This window comes from Dermacentor variabilis, unplaced genomic scaffold (assembly GCF_050947875.1).
Source record: "Dermacentor variabilis isolate Ectoservices unplaced genomic scaffold, ASM5094787v1 scaffold_13, whole genome shotgun sequence".
NCBI lineage: Eukaryota > Metazoa > Arthropoda > Arachnida > Ixodida > Ixodidae > Dermacentor > Dermacentor variabilis.
The window spans coordinates 28,539,469-28,560,806 of record NW_027460291.1 but is presented as its reverse complement, the minus strand read 5'-3'; the positions used below and the strand labels follow the sequence as shown (position 1 = coordinate 28,560,806).

General features: G+C 46.1%; 1 pseudogene; it reads left to right on the top strand.

Annotated features, from left to right (window-relative positions):
- Positions 1 to 777: 777 nt before the first annotated feature.
- Positions 778 to 20,932, top strand: LOC142566629 (uncharacterized; annotated as a pseudogene).
- Positions 20,933 to 21,338: the final 406 nt, after the last annotated feature.

Here is a 21,338-nt window from a genome sequence, read left to right as displayed (position 1 = left end):
GGCACTTCGTATTTGCGCCAGCCTTTATGCGCGATATGGGTGTTCACTTCTTTTTCTTTGCGTATTACAGCGCACTGTAACTTAAGTATCGGCTTGTGCAACGCATTTAGGCATGTAATGATGATAGACTTAGCAAAATTGCACTCTTGTAAGTCAGGCCGCACTGTAATAGAAATGGCCTCTGTCGTGGCTTCCAAACGCGTGCTTTCAGCGGCTCTTCATGTGCCTCCGCCCACCGCCTACTGAAGACTAATAAGCACCTGATCGCGTCAGTGAACGCGTAAATTCTGGGATTAGCTGAAGTGGGAGTTAATTCAAGCACCGCAAATTTTATGTCCGTGGTGCCTGGTTGCATCGCTTATACCTGTGTCACACGGGCACATTTGGAAGGCCTTCCAGTCGACGGCCTTCGAAACGCCACAACTCTATTGACTCAAAGGAGTTGTCGCGCTGCTACACGGCACTTTTGAAAGTTCGTTGAGTGGTTCAGGCGTTTCTCGCAAAATTCTATGGCGCTGCGGACCTTTATTTTCGTTTTCATGTCACGAAAAGTTAAACAACAATAAAAGCACTTAAAAGCACTTTAATTTCTCCTATGTTTGTTTATACATTTAAAAATATGTTTATACATTGCTATACATATATGTTTAGTTCTTAAGTTGTTGAGTAACGAAACTACGGCAACGTTCGCGTGGCTCGATGCGGCTGCCGTTCTGGTGTGTGTTTACACTTTTCAAACTTCAAGGTGCGCTTCGACTGCATTCTTGCTCTACCGCTATGGGTGACAGAAAGACAGAGGCTCAAGATGACAAGACTGCTATGATAACCTATATGGGTGCGATGATGCAGCTTGATGCCGAGATTGAGGCGGCAAAAGCGGAAGCCGACGCCATCGAGGAAGAGCTGCTGATCGTCAACAATTTGATGACGACAATAGACTCGGTGACCGAACGAAACGTGAACAGAGATAGATGTTCGTTCTCTCGCTGGACGAGGTGGTTTGAGGAGACTGTGCCATTGCTTGGTGAGAAGTTTTTCAAACGTGCATTCCACGTAACGCCGGCGACTTTTCGCTACATCGTGGACGCCGTGAGACCGCTGCTCGAGCGTCAGAACACGAACATGCGTGAAGCCATCACGCTCAATAAACGTGTCGCGATTGGCTTGTACTGGTTGTGTTCTTCAGCCGAAGACCGTAGTGTCGCTGAATTGTTTGCTGTGGGACGCTCAACCGCTCAATGGCCTACAGAGAGTTGTGTGAGGCTGTTATCCACACTATGGAGGCGGAGTGGATCAAAATGCCCACAGCTTCTACCGTGGCCGAGCACATTCGCGAGTTCACGGCCACGTTGGAATTCCCGCAAGCCATGGGACCACTAGACGGGTGCCATTTCTCCGTTTCACCGCCCAGGGAGAGCGCCACCGACTATAGGAACTATAAAGGATGGTAAGTCGTACCTCTGACATGGTGTGCACTACCATTACATCACCTACAGCTTTCAAGTTAAGTCATATTTTTAGAGTACGGAGAATGGGTAAATACTACCAATCCGAATTAATGAGGTCTTTTTTTTATGCAGGTACAGCATCATCCTCCTCGCACTGGTCGACCACAAGTATAGGTTCCGTTACATAAATGTGGGTTCTCCTGGCCGCTGCCACGATGCATATGTATACCACCGGTCAAGACTAGCAGACGCAGTCAAGGGCCCCCTGTTCCGCCGACCACTAGTAACAATCAGTGGTACAGCTGTACCACCCTTAATACTATGCGACCAAGCATTTCTGCTCACTGTAAACTTGATCAAGCCATTCAGCCACAGGGCACAGTTAAGTGAAGAACAAAGGTTATTTAATTACAGCCTTTCCACAGCTCGACGGATTGTGGAAAATGCCTTTCGTAGGCTCAAGGCAACATTTCGCTTTATCTTGAAAAGGATGGAATGCGACATCGACAATGTCCGCCTTGTCATTCGTGCCTGCTGTGCTCTGAACAATGTGTGCGAGCCTTTTGGTGACACTGTGCTCCGACACTGGTTGGTCGAGGCTCAAAGCAATGATGGCGGCCTCCATCAGCCTGACAACAGCACAGATGCTGAGGAAGGCACAGGCGGTGATGTGAGAGCAGCTCTTGTCAGGCACTTCCAGCAGAGCTGAGAATTTTATGCTGAAGCTTTGTGGACGTTCATGCTTTGGTAGGTCAATGAGTCCACTGTCAACATCAAATACTTGTGCGCCTAGCAGAAGTTAATTTCTGCTAAGCGCACAAGTATTCTTCTGCACTCAGAAGAGCGATTTAGCACACATTGAAGAAAGTATTCTGTACAAAACCCACAAGATGGGTGAAGTAAGAAATGGAAAATGAGGCATCCATACAATCGCAGCAAATTGCAACAATGAAAACCCGTACAGCCTTGACCAAACGGGTTTCCTTTGTAACACTCTGTTGCGATTGGGTGGATGCTGCATTTTCCATTTCCTAATTACAGCAACTTTATTTGGAACTTCTTTCTAAATATTTTGACATTGAATTAAAAAAAACTTTTCTTGCATTTGCATGTGTCTCTCTCTTTGCTCGTACTCTCTCTGACGGCTCGCCGCCAGCTGCTGGAGGTCGGGCTGTACGTGGACGGGGAATTCAGTCCTGGGCTGTCCAGAGGTCTGTTAGGCGCACTATCCTCCCATTGCAGCCTGTTCTCATTGTCAACGACAGCATTTTCGCTGCCGTTTATCATCTCCATGATGACCTGCACAATGATTTAATGTTACTTGCATCTTTCATAACTTCAGAATGTTTTGAAAGAAGACATTCCATCATGGGTCTCAACACTCTGATGCAATAATACGCACACCAATGCATACTCTACTGTAAGTGCTGTAGTTGAACAGAGAACGCCAACAAAATGGGAATGCACCTCGTCTCTCTTTTAGGTGATTGCAATGACTGGGTGCCAGCAAACAGCTGTTTTTATGCGCTTATACTATCCTGAGGACTGTAGACGCATGGCAAAGTAGTACCTGCAACCAGCAGTATGAGCCACAATTTACGACAATGCTGCACTTTCATCCTACAAAGTAGCATATAATAGAACGAGTTGTGCACATTCAGTTACGTCATGGAGCAAGTGAATGGCTTCACAGATTATTCTGCACTTACTGGAGGCTTTTAAGAAATGCTATACCTCTTCAACAGTAACTTGGCTCTCTTGAACCCTTGATGGGTTGTTGGCCGGGAGTGTCCCCAAAAAACTATGTATTCGCCAGAAATACGTCCAAAGTATGGTGCCAGCACCAGTCTTGATTTTTCAGCCAAAACCAGAAATGTTATAAACGAGAAGGTTTGGTTAACTATAAAGATGCATCTGCGGGCACAGATAAAAAAATGTACTGATCAAATTCGCCTAACCGAGGGATAAGTGGAACAGGAACACCATAGAGTCTTATTACATTTCATTCGAACGTAACCAAACTGTTTTTTGAAATCCTCATCACGTGACTATAATTTTCGCACAGTATGCTGCAGTGTAATTTTCCGCATGGGACCCCTGAAGTCACATTAGTCAATTACCTTGAGTTCAGGCACTAACCAACTGCATCATGCACAAGCAATATTCTTGAAAAGTTATGCTCGTTCGAGGCCGAGTTTACGGCTCATTAAAAGTGTCATGGGGTGGCGGAACGAAAATTCCACAAATGAAATTCTGCAAAGATCCACTTGTTCATTTTTTTTCTCAATAAACACCTTTCTCTCTCACGGCCAAGCCCCTGCAAACGGTTAATCGTAAGGTCATCGGGCAAATTTGTGAAAGCCACTTACCGATAAGTCTGCGCAAGATTTTCAATCTTGGGTGAACTTTCAGCCGAGTTCTTTCAAAGCCTGCCTCTCGCAGGGCAGCGGCGATATCGTCGTAAACGCCGCTATTTCTCTTCTGACGGCGTAGGTTCATAAGGCGGTCCTCCCACAAATCTATGAGGAACTCCGTTTCGCGCTCTCCCCACAGCTGCCGCGCGTGCGATGGCGCTACATTTCTTTTTTCTTCTGCGGCTGGGCGCGCTCCATTTCAAACTCACACACACACACACACAAAATTCCCTCGCCCGAGAAAACTCTTATTCACTGTGAGGTGAGGAAAAAAAAAAGTTACACACTACTTATTACGTTAATGATAAAAAAACTGCAAGATAAACTAAACACGCGGAACTGAAAAAGCAAAAAGCAAGAAAGTACGCAGGCAAAAACAAATGCAGAGAGCAAAATGGCGGCGATATGATGGCAGCTGGAGTAGAGGGAGAGTGTACTAGACGACATGGAGGAAGGAACACACGTCGTTGTTGTCGAGAGTATGGGCAGTTCGCACGTATCAAGTTGCAAAAAATACTTTATTGAATAATTAATAACACTTATATATAGTATTTTAGAGCATTTTGGTTTGATTTGTTCTTTCTAACCGTGAGTACGAGCACACTCTGAACGAGAGGGCATGTTCGCGCTATTTCCGCTTCCGTTGCTCAAAGGCCATCGAGATTTCGATAGAGTTGTAAGGTGCTCCGTTGACTCGATAGACTATTGACTCGGCGGCCTTCGAAACCGCCCGTGTAGCAGCTCGAACTTGACCTTTGAGTCAAATGACTATCGGTTGGAAGGCCTTCCAAACGCCCGTGTGAAACGGGTATTAGGCTGTCGTAAACGCTAATAATTTCCGTTCCACTTCTGTCGAACAATAATTTTCTGACATTCATTGTCGCTACTGAACTTGCCGCGTCATCTTCAGGCAGGAGTCTACCAGCGCAAGCAAACCGTCTTCGCCATCGTGCCACAGTGCAGAACAAGTAAGCTACTCGAGACGTCATATCTTTATATCAGTAAAAAGTGGCTCCTAAGGCCCGGTCACAATGGGCCAACGAGACGCCTATGAGAGATTAGACGGCCGACTGTGTTGCTCAATGCCAGTCTGTCACACTAAGCTGGCAATGACCACAGCAAATCGTTGTAGTTTAGTGTGACAGGCTTTCGGGGCGTCGACGATGTTAAAACCAGTAAGACGACCGTCGTTCGGCCACTGAGCCTTACCAACAACGCGATCTCTAAAGCAACTACGCTTGTATACTGCATGTTTATATGTTTATTCGGGCTCAAGGGGAGTCCAAACGGGCTTACCGAACTTGTATTTCGCAATTGTAAGCACTTGCAGCTGTCCACATTGACTTTGAGCCGGTGTCAATCTTGTCCAGCGGAAGTTAAGCCTAGAACAGCTGATGAGTTCGCGCACCCCTATCTGCGGGTCTGTGTTAAAGACGCGGACGCCATAGGCCGACGCGACGCTGATTTTCGTCTGCCGAGGTCAGTATCGTTCAGTTCTGGCCATAGCGATATGAAACGAACTGCTCTTTTCTTTGTTCGCTGCACGCACAAGCGGGAAGCGGCACGAAAAACGAGAACCCGCTATTCGGGTTCTAGCACTATTTACCATTATCGCGGGGCAGTTTGTTCTAGAGAAACGAGGTGGCACTTTCGGCTGCGCGACGCACGTCTCCTCAGCGACAGCGCACGTATACCAAATCATTATTGCTTGCACCTTGCTTTTGTGCGAAAAGCTCTCGCAAATGCAGCTAAGTTTTCGCTAACGTACTGTGCTCCAATCATGCCGGATTGAATCATGTGGATTGAAGACGTGTGCAGTAGTTGGCTGCAAAAATAGTGACTGGCATATTAAAGAATGGAATGAATCTGTGTTGCCAAGGTCGCGGACTGTTGCTGCAACTGTCCGTAAGTGTTACCAGCACTTCGAGATGTACAGCTTTCTTCGAGGATACAGAAACTTGCTCATCCGCCAGCGTTGTATCGCTAATGTTCAAAGGAAGTGCATGAGCCCCGGAACGTCGTCAAGAGTGAGTACCGCTCGTTAACTATTGACAAAGGGAGTAGCGCCGCTTCCTGTGGTTGTACGTTTCGCTCACACTACAGTAAACTCTCAGTTGTACGAATGTCGGTTTATCGAATATTTCAGAATAACGAACTTTTGAAAAATCCCCGGTAGTGTTCTTATAGATTCTATGCAGAAATGTGTCACTTAAACGAATTTCGGAACAGTCAATATTTCAGTTTACCGAACTCGCTCAGAGGACCAAGGCTTATTTTTACGATCAGAACCGATGTCCGCCCTCATCAAACCGCCACTCCAGCGGCAATGTAACGTCGCTGGCGCTACAGCGCCCCTGGGGCGAAGCCGCGGCGTGGAAAACCGACGGCAACAAGGCATGGCCGCCGAGATCATCCGCACAAGACGAGCAAACATGTAATCTCGGAGGCCATGAACAAAGTAACATCGCTGGCGCTTACAATGCCGCCAGAGCAAAGCGGCGATCTGTCACACCATAAACCACGCGGTGTGTGTTTCTATGTGTAGGGTTGTCGTCTCCTCCTTTTGAAGAAGGGACGAAGAAGACGAAGAAGAGGAAGCTGCCGAGCCAGTTTCAAGCCCTATAACTCTAGCTGAGGTTGTAGGGTACATTGGAAAGTTGAGAGACCGTGTCTCAACAGCAAGCTGTGCCAGAAGAAGTGTACAAAAACATTCACTCTTTGGACAGTTTTGCTACTTTCTGTGCTTTAAAAGTACAAGTGCAGAAAAGGTTACAGATTTTTTCTAAGTGATCAAGGTAGCATTATAACTGTTATGAACCTTGTACTTGTTGATATGTACAAATTCCATTTCACACATTTCTAACACTATGGATGCCATGTCTTTTCCTCCATGAATTGCACTTCAAACTTTTGACTCTGTATGCCATGCCTTATGTTGGTCTAGTGACTATTCAGTTTAGTGAACTTTCAGTTAAGAGAACTATTTCCTTCGGTCCCTTGAAGTTCACTCAAGCGAGAGTTCACTGTATATACGCACATCTACCCCAACTGGCACGAAATCTTGCGCCAACTCTATCGCCAACGTGTCAATATATGCGCACCACATACGCACATATCGTTTCGTGACGGTCCACAGGAGTAAGCGAGTTACAAGCGATAATACATCTTTGCTACAAGGTATTAGTACAAAACGGCTACGTTTAGAGATTTGCGCACCGAAAGAGCAAATCTATCGGAAATGAGCACACCCGCGACGGATTAGGCAGAAATAATCATAGTGACCGCACCAAGAAAACTTACTGAATCAGAAATGTGACAAGCCGCTGCTTCAGACTATTTGCCAAATAAAGAACGAAGAGCAAAGCACACTAATCCTGATTGAGTTCATGAGCGGAAAGCTTGGATAGCTTGGAATACCCATATTTAGCCTCGCTTTTAAAAGAGGCACCATATACGCTGCTCGCGCTGTTTGGACACAGCTTAATCAGCTTCCAAAGCGCTTTTGCATGTCCTCTGAAGCTGTGGCCAAAGCTTCGTGTCCATCACCCAGTCACCGTCTACGATTTCTACCGAAACAGGTTTGCTAAGCTGCACTGGCGTCAGACACGTCCATTGTAAACATGGAGGCAGTTGAGGTAAGCAATGAACGCGCCTACACGTGATCAAGCATGACAGCGCCTACGGAATCGCCGCAAAAAGGGTCAGTAACAGCCGATTGTAAAGAAGCCCGCCCGCTCATATCAGCTTGTCTAGGCGTGATACGACGCTTCTCATATGCTCAAGTTTGTATGCTGTGCAGCATTTCGTCAGTATTTTATGTCAGCACTGTACGACTTCAACTCTATTTTAAGCGAACGACAAGCGGTGGTCGTTTAGCTGCAAACGTAGAGCCTCCCGCATTTTGAACTATATCACGCGAGCATCGACCACGCACAAGGTAAATATACTTGGTTGCGAAGCTTCCATAGAAGCCCATGCGTCCAAATCATGGCGGTTCATGAGGCTTAGAACCATCTGTGTCACGAGGAAACACTTCCAAGGGAAGAAAAAATGTCGCGCCATATTAACTAAAAACAAAACTGACGTCCTTTTGTTCTCCGAGGCCTGAAATTAGTTTTGCTGGCGATGTCACCACAGCTGCATTTTCAAACGCCCCACCAATTTTACTTGATGGGAGTTTCAAGCTTTCATCACGTAAAGCGGTGCTGCAAAATGTCAGTCGTGCGGCTGTAGAAATCGCACCCCTGCATAGAACATACTTCCTTTGGAGGCCGACGAAACCTTTGCGTGTAGAGTGCTGGTCCCGTTGTCGGACGCCAAGCCAGTCGGCCAGCGCAGCCGCAAGAAGGCAGCCAAGAAGTAAACAATTAACTGGCGGTCGTAACTCCTTTACAGAACGATGAAACTACCCGTGCCGCCACATTCAGCCAAACGTTGACAAGCAAAACACAACGTGTGAGGGGGTCGTATTGTAACAGGTAAACTTTATGAGCGCGCCTTCAAGCGCTTCATTGCATTGCAAGTGGTCGTAGCGTGGGAAAAAGGTACTTATTGATAACTATAACGCAAAATAGAGTTGTCATTTCTTTCCTCGCCACGCGTATATAAAATTGATTAGGAATTGTATTTTCGTTGAATGAATCAAACGGTGTCTTGTTTTAATTAAAAAAACTTTTTTTCTTTTTCAGTGTTTGTTCCCTCCTTGCATAGTTGCACTTCAATCGCTGCTCCGATAACAACCCTGCCTGATGTCTGACATTTTGTTCTGAACCTCTTTGCGCCCCGAAGCTTTGCGGCCCATCTGGATCGACCTTGCCCCACACTCAGTCAGCGCCTTGAAACGGCGATAATGCGAGAGACCGGCATTAGTACGCGCAGGCGCAGACAGAACTCTCCAGCACAAGAGTCACCTGCTACGCTGGTTTCTTGAGGACGACACATTCTTCACCAAAGCTAAGGTTGCATGACATTAATATCTGTGACGATGCCACGCTCTTACACTCTACACTCTTAGAAAAATTTACACCCTTCGGGGCTTATCTTGTCCCACAACGATAATCGTCATCTGTCTTGCCCGCGTTTCCTTTCATTAACGCTGCGAGCCCGGTACTTCCCAGTCACGAACGGCATGCGCGTTATCAGTGTGACGCAGCATTCTCGACAGGAAAGTAGCCAGAGCCGAGTTTTCAAGAAAGGAAACGCCAGCAAGGCAGATGACGATTATTGTTATGGGACAAATACACACCCCAAAGGGTGCAACCGTTTTAAGAGTGTAAGAAAAGTTTACACCCTTTGAGTCGTATCTTGCCACACAACAATAAACGTCATCTGTCTTGTCCGCATTTTCTTCCTTTAACACTGCAAACCCGGTACTTCCCACATTCTAAAAAAAGTTTGCACCCTTTGTTGTGTAAATCTGCCACACAATGATAATCGTCATCTGCCTTGATGCGTTTCCTCTCTTTAACGCGGCGAGCCCGGTACTTTCCAGCAACGAACGGCATGCGCGTTATCAGCGTGACATAGCATTGCCGACATGAAAGTAGCAGGCGCGGCGTTTTCAAAAAAAGAAAGGCGAAATTACACCCCTTCGATGCTATCTTGCCACACAACAATAACCGTGATCTGTCTTGTCCGCATTTCCGTTCTTTAATGCTGCGAGCCCGGTACTCCGAAGTCACGAACGGCATGCGCGTTAACAGCATGACAGATCATTCTTGACAGGGAAGTAGCGAGCGCTGCGTTTTCAAGAAAGGAAACGCAAGCAATAGAGATGATAATTACTGCGCCCTTATACAAAGGTGCACCCTCTGGGGTGTACATCTGCCACACAACGATAATCGTAATCTGCCTTGCTTGCGTTTCCTTTCTTGAAAACGCCACGCCCGCTACATTCCCGTCGGGAACGCTATGTCATGCTGATAACGCGCATGCCGTTCGTTACTGGGAAGTACCGGGCTCGCATCGTTAAAGAAAGAAAACGCGGACAAGAGACATGACGATTATCGTTGTGTGGCAAGATAAGCCCCAAAGGGTGTACATTTCTTTAAGAGTGTAGAACTGGATAGTGCTTTGGGGGGGGGGGGGGAGGGGGGTGCTCCTGCGTGTACTTATTCCAGTCTCAAAGATTATCGTCGCTGTAAGGCGCTGATGCAGCGTCTTGTCGACGCTCGCGCGATATAATTAAATAAAAATGAACAAAGCGTTGTTATACGTGCTCAGATATTGAAGCATGATAACCGGAGCGAGTAGCTTCCCACAAGTTTTGCGCTATCGGTGGGTGCTGGAGACACCGAGCTGGTGCATCCTTTTCCCACATGAAAGTGAAAGCGTTTTTGATGCATTATGACGGCAATTGGGCCCCAGCACTCACCGGTGGCACGAGAAGCACCGGTGGCTATGGTGTCCCAGTATCGAGTTTGAATCACTTAGCAATGTGCACGAATGCGACGCTTTCCTATAAAGGTATCAAAACGTCGGGGGTTCCTCCTCTGATTATTGCAGCGGATACTTTTCAGATTGGGTAACGCAAATTAAATCGATAAGTACGCGTGCCACAGTATGCTTCGTAAAGCCCACCTGAATGAATAAAAAAAATTGGCCACTGTTTTTTTTGTAGTGGCACATCTATAGCGATGCAGTTCAGTACCGCCAGAATTGTCATTGATTAAATTGTCCTGATACCCCAGGCCTTCAGTTTTTTTCCAGCAAAGAGAGTGCCTATTATTTTTTTCTCAAACTGCTTGTGATTATTGCTTGCCGCAGTCATGGCCGCGCGGGAAGAAACATTGCGCCTCTCGATGACCGCGCGGAAGGAAACCCACCTGGGCGGCCGGATTACGAACACCACCCGATTCCAAATGGAACCATTCCTTCTATTCCCTTACCTATGCCACCGCGGGACGACACCGGGCGGCGCTGCAATTTAATAATACTTTGCTCGCTCTATGTAATTTTGAGCGCGGTAATACTCTACCTCACCTTGCTTTACGACTTTAGAGCATTTTCTGGTCTGAGAAACTCAACAACACCAACCGCACAGATAGCGCATGTCTCACAACGTTTTACGGAGCGTTACGCGTGATGAAGGCGCCAACTGTCGTTGGCTACGATCCGGTGGTAAGCGCATGCTACAATGCTGGAAGCCAACAGCGGTGTGATTGCGTGTTTACGGAGAAACACGGTGGAACGAAGGAAAGTAACGCAGTGATGTTCCACAGCTCATTCTTTAGCGTCTACGACGTCCCCGAGAAGCGCGCCGCTGATCAGCTATGGGTGTTGTTGCGCCAAGCAGCCTGCTACCTACTCATTCCAACTCTCTTCGTGGACTTGCGGTGGAGACGCTGCCGTCGATCTTACACAGTAGGAACAGAACAGCTTTCAAGAAGTGACGAAGCGGAAGGACGCCGCCTGGACAAGTGCCAAATGCAACGCATCCGGAATCAAGTACGCTAGCCGCCTGCAGCCTTAGTAGCGTCGCCCATTCGGCTGAGCCTAATCACTGCCTACGGATCTACCTACTGCAAATCACGGACGGAATGCGTGCGTTACGTGGCGGAGAACTTCCACTTTATATTTGTATCCAAGTCACCTGGTTGTTTTGCGAGCGCCGATGATTGTTTCACGATGCATTCCAGTAGGACCTTGTACCCGTGGAATTCGCTTTACGAAAGACACTGCGCCTGCAAAAGAATGCAGTTGTCGTGGCCGCGCTTAGCAAGCCGGGATAATTGGCTAGGTGCCTTCCCTTACTTCTAGACAAACCCAGCCAGCACAGGAGCTACTTTGCCGGGAAACGCGAATATGTCGTGACTTCTCCCCACAGTGACTTGTGCGCGGTTCGCAGCGCACTCTACGAAGAACCAGTGAGGGTGACAGCATACTCTCCACTCTATAGCTCTCCAGTGGTGGGCAAATATTACAGCCTGCTCGAACCTCCAGCTAGACTGCTTGTGAAATATGCTTATTCATAGACTGCGACAACGTATAAGTGGTGGAATATTCTACATGGCAATTTCGTTTACTTTAATATAGCAGTCGTGACTGACTGTCTCAAATTATGTTCTATTGATTGAAAGAATTTAGCCTCCCGACAAACATGTGCCTACAGAAGAGGAACATTTGTGTTTGAAGTTGCCCTTTTATACTCGAAGAAATGCCTCTGGTAAGGAAACGTAGCGAAATTCCCAGAGACGGAATGAACTACTAGTGTACTTTGATATCTTTGTTACGGTTCCAGTGCATTACCTGAATGAGGGAGCTCAATGCTCACGCAGGTCTAACGAACAAAGAAGGTGCTGTGTTTTAAAGTAAACGCATTCTTTTAGCATTGGCGTATATAACGCCTGTAACTCAGCGCCAATCGAGCATCCCGGCTAATTATACAAAACACAGCTCAGCGATGTGTCATGAACACAAACGATAAGATTTGAACTAGAAAGGAGTCGGCGAACATGTCTGCTCTGCACTGATTAAGAACGTACTTGTTGTGAGTCCGTCTCAGCACAGAAAACGGAGTATACTTATAAAGCGGATCTTTCTTTGCGAACCATGCCCAACTATCATGACCATGGCTCATGTCTGCTACTGTCTTTTTGAATATCTCACACTTGAAAAAAAAATCGCAGTCCAAGCACTCCATACAGATGATTATAACCAGCGAAGCTGAAACGGGTGGCCGCGGTGTTTTTCACTGCGTTAATCCCGATGGTTGATTAAACGACGGCTCGCTAGGCTGCCAGATCCTCGGTACGCAGTTGCTGCTTGCGCTCTTCTACACGAGCCTGTTCTTGTGCCCGGGCTGCAGCATCGGCCCGGTGTAGACAAGCTCGTTCCCGGTTCTGCTCACGAGGTTGCTGATCGAAAGCTACCTGCTCCTCAGGAGTACGTATGACGCGTGGCCTACCCATTTCGGAACCGGAAAGAAACTGCTATACTCGCGCTCCCGTGCGAGGGCTGCGACGGAGAATAATGACGTCACTACTGGCGCAGCCAATCGCGCACTTCTTTTTTTTCGCGCATGTGCATGGCGTTGCGCCGGAGGAGTTTTCAGCGTGCAGGCGACATACGAACGGGCGGACGAATCGGCTAGCCATATACAGCTTCACTGTAATAATAACATTGAATTACGTGCCCTATGCTGTATCGACCCTCGTACTCCCAACACAGAAGCCCAATGCTCTAACCAATGAGCCAGAATAGCACGTGTATTTCTTTCATCGTCTCTACGCCCACTAGCTTTTCGATACGATTGCAGCGTGTGTCACATTGAGTAGCATGGGTGCGCGAACGCACATGTGCTCATGCTGCTTTCCTTCACGCTCTCCCTTTTTCACCTTCAGTATCGAGTGGCGAAAATAAAAGTCATGATGATGATGATGACGAATTAAATGGGCGAACTTATCGTATTTCATTATTCACTTCAAAAACCCTTCGCTTCACATGGACTCTAATATGTGCTATGCATCTGCATAATATTTAGATTCGTAAATGTACACACCGACAATACACATAATAGGCAAATCAACTCTAGAATCCTTTCAAGGCCTTTACAAAAGTGCCATAATAAAATCGAGAAATTAAGGTTGAAGTGATAGGACACCCAAGAAGAAATGAACACGTCCCACATAGGGGCGCCTTGCAAATGCAGTTTTCATTCTTGAGGTATTGACACTGAATACCGTTCATATCCTGAGTTTTTGCAAGACCGATCAAGTGCGGCTGTCGCATCAGCAGTCCAGCGCGTCTTCACTTTCGGCGACGTTGGCCACGACCGGGAGCAACAGCTTCAGGCATCATCCCAGCTAGAAAAGGTCCAGCTGATTGCACACAACTGGGGTTTGTGCCTATTCATGTTGCTAAACCACGTCTGCGCTTTTTTGTAGGCCTCCTAGGATAGATATGCAGTACAGGCGCGCACGTGCATCTGATTCTTCGCAAAACTGATCAATCGCGGCCTTCACAGATTGCGATAGCCAGGAGTAGTCCAGCGAATCGTCACGTCCGGCCACCTTGGCCACCACAAGAAGTAACAGCTTCCGGCGTCAGCCCAGCTACAAAAGTCCCTGCTGACTGCAGTGCGCACTCTAGAATTTGCTGCCTGTTGTGCTGTTAAACTACTTATACGCTTTTTGTACTCTGTTAGCAGGTTTCACTCTTTTAGGGAGTTTTAGGCTCGTTGCATAACTCGCACCGTAATTGGAGCAAAATATACTCCCTCAGTGCGGAGTTTTTTTTACCCTACTGTTTTGGGGAACCACGGGTGTTTTTTTTATTCCCCTATGAACACCGTCCCTTGAGGGAATTTTCGCGCTACCTTGGGAGTTTTTTATAGCTCCTTTGAACGATATTGCTGTAGAAGTCTTTCGAGGAACGCTGAGAGTTTGCTTATGGCTTTTTTGAATGCCAGCACTGGAAGTTTTTACGAAAAGCTTTGAGAGTCATTTATTTCCATGAGTCCGCGGTTTTTTGTGAGCTACCAGGGGAGCTTTTACAAGTTAACTTGGCTATGTTATTTTGCTTATTTTGGCAATTTATATGAAAAGCGACGGAGTTTTTACGTACATATTTTCGGAAAGGTTTGCCTTCAAGAAGAAATTTTGAAGGATACCTCGGGGAAATAATTTTCCTCCTTGCGGGAGTGCTTAGGTCTAAACTGGGAGAAACATCCCATATTTTGGGAGATTTGCTTAAGGGAGCTGTGGGAGCTGGTGGATAGTTTTGGGAGCTTATTTTTGCTTGTTATGGGAATATATATTGTCACGTGGTAGTGACGGTGAAAAAAGCAGCCAAACTCAGAAAGACGAAACTAGCGTTTTATTCGGCGAACTTGTGCCCTCAAAAACAGGCTCCACTCAAAGAACGGCGACAGTGGCGAACACAGTCGGCGATCGGCGAAAATCTGATCAGCGGGTCAAGCATGTCGGCTTTTATACATCAGTCGACGAATGTTCCACAGTAATCGCTGGGACCTGCGTGCCTTCCACAAAGTTCTACATTATTCGTGTCGCGCACACATGCGATCAGATTACACAAGGTGCGGTCACAGACAGCGGATGGAAGTATCGATAACATTCCAGAAACTTCCGATACATGCAGGCGCGTCCTGCGTTGAGCGATAACATTTGTTAGGCGGTGAAACATTTCGCCCGATAAAGACAAGTACACGTGTTAATATAATGTCTGGGACTAACTCTTTACACCTTTAGGAAGCTTCGCTTTATTAGGGGAGTTTTGAACAAATTTTTGGGAGTGCTTTCTAAGCTCTTTATAAGCACTTTCACAGAGAGGTATGGGAGTTTATTATGCTCCTTTTCGGAATTTAACGATATTGAGGAGAGATTCTTTTTTGTATATTGTAGAATGGGTCCTTTACGGAGGTGCAAGAAACATGACACAGCAAGAAAATGTCCGGAAATTTATTGCAGTTCCACAATGAAATGCACCAGCGTGATATCACAATCAAGCTTTGGTATAATGAAAGTGAAATGATTGAATAAACTTGATGTAAACGAGCAAATATGTTTGGCAGAAAATTCACGCATTTTGCAAGCTTCAGTATACTTGGAAATCCACAAGTGCAGACAAGACTGAAATTTAGTGACTGAAAACAGCATCATGACATATCGGGCAGTCTTTGCATGCATTACAACAGGCCACACTTGTTTTTGCATAAAAACGAGCATGCTACAAAGAATAATGCAAAGTAGGCCAAATAGCACCAATGGTCTCTTGCTCTGATTTCTACACCGATGCATCAAAATCGCGTGTTGACGTGTCTTACGTGGCTGTTGTCTCATCTTTCTATGAAAGAGGTGCAGTGAACCCGCATACAAGCATCTTTATCGCAGAAGCCTATGCAGTACTGTCTGTGGTAAAACACAAAGAAATTAACACTAGAGAAAGCGATAATATTCACGGACTCGTGAAGTGTTGTAAAAGCACTAATCTCCTTAAGAAACCACAGAAATCCTGTTTTTATTCAGCTTTACTTGTACTTGTGCAATATATATGCATCTCGTAGACATGTAATAATATGCTAGGTTCCTGACCATAGATGCCTCGTGGGTAAGGTTCTGGCAGACCAAATGGCCACATCAATTACATCGCAAGCTATCACTCCTACCACTGCTATTCCTACCTGAAGCCTTTTTTGCGAACGAAACTGCGAAGCCACAGGCAGCACTTGTGGGATAATGAAACAAATAATAAGCTCCATCTGATTAGGCCAAAATTAGGTTTCTGGCCCTCCGTTACAAAATCATGAAGAACTGACGTCCTATTCTGTCGACTCAGAATAGGACACACATAGGTTAGCAACAATTTTTACTGACTGGCAATGAGCCTCCAACCTGTGGTAGATGTGGTGAGAGGCTCACCATCCTCCACGTCCTCGTGGAGTGTCGGGAAGCCGAAATAGAAAGAAGGAAACATATTCCTCTAGCATACCGCTACTGTCTCCCTCTTCATCCTGCTATGTTTATTGGTAAAGAACCCCTTTTTACCACCAAATCTGTCCTAGGTTACTTGAAAGATGTGGTCTTGCATGTTATTAGCCGAAAGGTTTCGTAGCACATTCTCCCTGAAGGACAGCAAGGACCTGAAGGCGCATGCTATGCAAGGACTACTATCACAGCAGCATCCTCTGGAGGGAGGATGCACTACGAAACCTTTTTTTATCACCAACCAAAAAAGGTGGGTGATAACAGCACCTAGATATCTCACAAAATATTGTGATGCCAATGTGTGTCAAAATTTGATTGTACACATGTACTTTGCAAATATAAGGCAGAAAAATGGCCGATTGATATACTAGGCGTTTTCGATGCAAGAAACCCATAATGGCGTAAACACACCTTCTATTAAATAAAGAAATCGGTTACTTCAACAATATGATGTATGATGTGCGTGCACCATGGATTACATGGGTTATGTGTCATGTATTGTGAAGTCTGATGCGATTCTGAGGTTTTTCCATATGTAATCATCGTTTAGTGAGGTCACATGATGTCCAGCACCCATTCTCTGCATATCATGTTGGCGTTTTGTCTTTCTTAGAACTGTAATCATGTTTCATAAAACCTTACATACACTGCTAAAATGAGAGCGTGGGGCAGTTTGGTCTTTAATCCACAGTCTTGTTTTTGAGATTTGTCTTACCATGTAAGCATTATTCTGGAGTACTTGCGGCATTTCAACATGCTCTTGCGTTTACTTGCCAGATATCTGTGTTCTGAACAGCCCAAACCACCTGTAGCATGAAAATTTCTTGCATGCTCAAAAGTGAACTCAGTGGCGAACATACTGCTAAAAATTTTTAAGTCGATGAAGCAGTTCGGTACGTGCTCTGTTATGCAACAATAAACTGAAGCAAAATGCTTGCATCCATGTAATCTACATGGCACTTTTTCTTCGTCATCTTTTATTTGACTGCCTGCTATTTCTTCACGGCAATCTATTAGCCACATCTTTCACAGGTTCCTTAACATTCTCATTCAAATGGTAACATGGCATATTATCTTCTTTGTTAACATTCATAGGTTCGAAATAGCTCCTATAATGTTTTCGTTCTCACATTTTCAGCAATGTCCTTCACTGGAAGGACAGAACAAGCAGTTCACCTAATTTATCATTTTTACAGACAACGAACTAACCATAATAGTAGTGTCATGGCGATGGCTTAAAGGCTCCTAAATAGTTCTGCACATCTCAAAGTTTCTTCCATTGACGCAAGCAAGGAGTGCTGTGTTAACAAGATGGTCGAACGCTCATGTGATTGTATTTAAGGCCAATGTGAAAAAGGCCCTAGGACCAATGTGCTGCGTTACGATGTTGGCTTGTAGTGATTGTTACGTCGGTGAAATGTGTGTGTACTCTGAAGATACGCACATTACTGTTGGTGCTTTTGTGTAATCTGTTCACATATAAAAGAACACATTATATTGTCACGTGGCAGTGACGGTGAAGAAAGCAGCAATACGGTGGAATACAAAACTACCTTTTATTGGGCGAACCTGTGCCGACAAAAACAGGCTACACTTATAGCACAACGATAGCGGCGAACACGGTCGGCGATCGTCGGAAATCTGATCAGCGAGTCAAGCGCGTCGGATTTTATAGAACAGTCGTCGAATGTTCCAGACTAATCGTTCGGACCCGCGTGCCTTCCACAAAGTTATACACCATTAGCGTCAGGTGATGAAATCAGATAACATAAGGTTCGGCGACAACAGACAGCGGATAGAAGCATCGATAACTTTCCAGAAACTTCGGATACATGCAAGCGCATTCCACGCTGTGCGATTACATTTGTTAGGCGGCGAAACGTGGTTGCCCGATAAAGATAAGTACACAGGAGGACAACTGCCTACCATCCGCAGATGAATGGTCTCACGGAGCGCCTGAACAAGACCCTCGCCGACATGCTAGCAATGTACGTCGACGTCGAGCACAAGACGTGGGATGCGGTCCTGCCGTACGTAACATTCGCTTAAAACACGGCGGTGCAAGAAACAACACAGATCACGCTATTTAAGCTGGTTTACGGCAGGAACCCGACGACGACGCTCGACGCCATGCTGCCGCACGTCACTGACAAGGAAAATCTTGACGTCGCTACCTATCTCCAGCGCGCCGAAGAAGCCCGACAGCTCGCCCGCCTGCGAATCAAGAACCAGTAGAGGACCGACAGCCGACACTACAACCTCCGACGACGCTTCGTCGAGTACCAGCCCGGTGACCGTGTTTGGGTTTGGACCCCTATACGCCGACGAGGACTGAGCGAGAAGCTTTTGCGTCGCTATTTCGGACCGTACAAAATCATCCGACGTATTGGCGCACTGGACTATGAGGTCGTGCCAGATGGCATTTCGCTATCACAGCGGCGCCGCTCACGACCTGAAATAGTCCACGTTGTACGACTCAAGCCGTACTACCAGCGTTAATGAACTTTGGTGCTTCGCGTAACTGACCTTTGGACTTTGTTTCTTTTCGTTGTTTTGTTACTTATGTTTAATAAGTGTCCTTTTGTGTTTCGCTCTCTTATATTTGTAGCATGGGGACGATGCTTTTTAAGAGGGGGTTATTGAAACGTGTATTTATCTTTATCGGGCAACCACGTTTCGCCGCCTAACAAATGTAATCGCACAGCGTGGAACGCGCCTGCATGTATCCGAAGTTTCTGGAAAGTTATCGATGCTTCCGTCCGCTGTCTGTTCTCGCCGAACCTTATGTTATCTGATTTCATCACCTGACGCGAATGGTGTAGAACTTTGTGGAAGGCATGTGGGTCCTAACGATTAGTCGGGAACATTCGACGACTGCTCTATAAAAGCTGACGCGCTTGACTCGCTGATCAGATTTCCGACGATCGCCGACTGTGTTCGCCGCTATCGTTGTGCAATAAGTGTAGCCTGTTTTTGTGGGCACAGGCTCGCCCAATAAAAGCTAGTTTTGTATTTCACCGTATTGCTGCTTTCTTCACCGTCACTACCACGTGACATCTGGTGGAGGTGCTGGGTATCGATACCAGTACCTCTCGCAGATGTACGGACTCGCAACAAGTACGTTCTTAATTAGTGCAGAGTAGACATGTTCGCCGACTCATTTCTAGTTCAAATTTTATCGTTTGTGTTCATGGCACATCGCTGAGCTGTGTTTTGTATAATTAGCCGGGATGCTCGACTGGCGCTGAAATACAGCCGTGAGACACGCCAATACTAAAAGAATGCGTTTACTTTAAAACACAGCACCTTCTTTGTTCGGTAGACGTGCGTGAGCCTTGAGCTCACTTATTCAGGTAATGCACTGGAACCGTAACAAAGATATCAAAGTACACTCGTAGTTTATTCCTTCTCTGGAAATTTTGCTACGTTTCCTTACTAGATGCATTTCTGCGAGTATAAAACTGCAACCTCAAACACAAATGATTCTCTTCTGTTGGCACATGTTTGTCGGGAGTCTAAATTGTTTCAATCAGTAGAACATAATTCGAGACATTCAGTCACGACTGCACGACCTACTGACAGAGAACAATGGCTTTTGTGGCACCATTATGAGATTCGCTGCTGTGGATTTCTATGCTCTTGGAGCTGTAACTGTCGCTTCTGCAGTGCATGTATTTGCTGTGAGAATATCGCTACTTAAGTAATGTTAATTTCTTGCAGATTCTTCAGACTGAGTTACTTAGCTTCATCATTGTCAATGAGCAGACATCCTCTCGTCAGGTGAATAAACCCAGCTCAATAAACTACTTATTAAAATCCCTGTTGGCATAGCGGATGTGTACAATGGTTTCTTCTCTAATTTGTTCAATCGGACGTCGAGGTTCGCTACACCACAGCAGATGTCCAATTAAAGGTATTCACAGGCCTCTACATCACTCTTGTTGATCCAGAATGATAGTGTGATGAATCTGGTGGTCTAGTTTCTTCAACTCCTGTCGCATCAATTGTAGATGCAAGCAAACTACGTTGAACTTCCCAACTATTAGTGACATACATTAAGGTATTCTATGACTTTTCCTCGCGACTTCTTTGATGTCAATGTGCAACAACATTCCCATAACTCTCTGCCGCGCAATGTCCCTATTTCAGTCTTTGCTGTTCCTAGGGTACTTGTAAGTCCACAGCCCAAGGATGTTATATAATTGTTTGTAAACATCAGTAATCATCGCCATCCAAATTTCAGGTGGGAAGACCTCAGCGTTTCATTCTCACAAACATTGGAGAGCTCATCAAGAAGAAGGCGCAGAATATTGGCAGGTACACAGCTGGTGGTTTCAAGGGCCAGCCCTGCACGATCAACTTCCGGATGAGGCTTGCTATCCCAGCCTTGTGGGCTATGGAGCAGTCATCGTTGTGGTGGCAAGGTAAGTCTGCATTCTGTGCTGTTTACTTTGAGGGCTAGGGCTACAGGATGCATGTGATTGAAGGAATTTATCGTCCCAGCCTTGCAAGCTTTGCAGTTGTCATTGCAGTTTTCCTTCGTATCGATAGGCAGGACATCGGCAGCACTGAGGGCTGGGCCGACAGGTTGTCGTTCACCTCCGGGGGCATCCTGGGTGAAATTTAGGCCGTCGTGCTGAAGAGCAAGGGTCAGACAGGAGCTTAAGCAAGCGGATGGTGTTCCCGTCTCACGAACCTGCAGATGATACCTGCAGCAACAGTACGAGCCCTGGGTATTATGGCAAAAAACGTAAAGAACCGAAACAGATGCCATGGCTACCCCGATCTTTCTCCTTTAATGGAACTCCAAGGAGAACGATGATGATAGGAGATTGATGCTATCTTCCTCTTCTGATTGCAATAGGTACAAGGGCATTTAAGGCGAAAAAATAGGAAATAAAAGGAGCTATTATGTACCTATTAAGTAAAGGACCAATCACTGGGGACCACGAAGCCCCAGACGAGAACAATGAAGGGGATAGCTGGAACATGGAGGAAAATCACGTAGGAAGGTTGCGCAGTGGATTGTAATG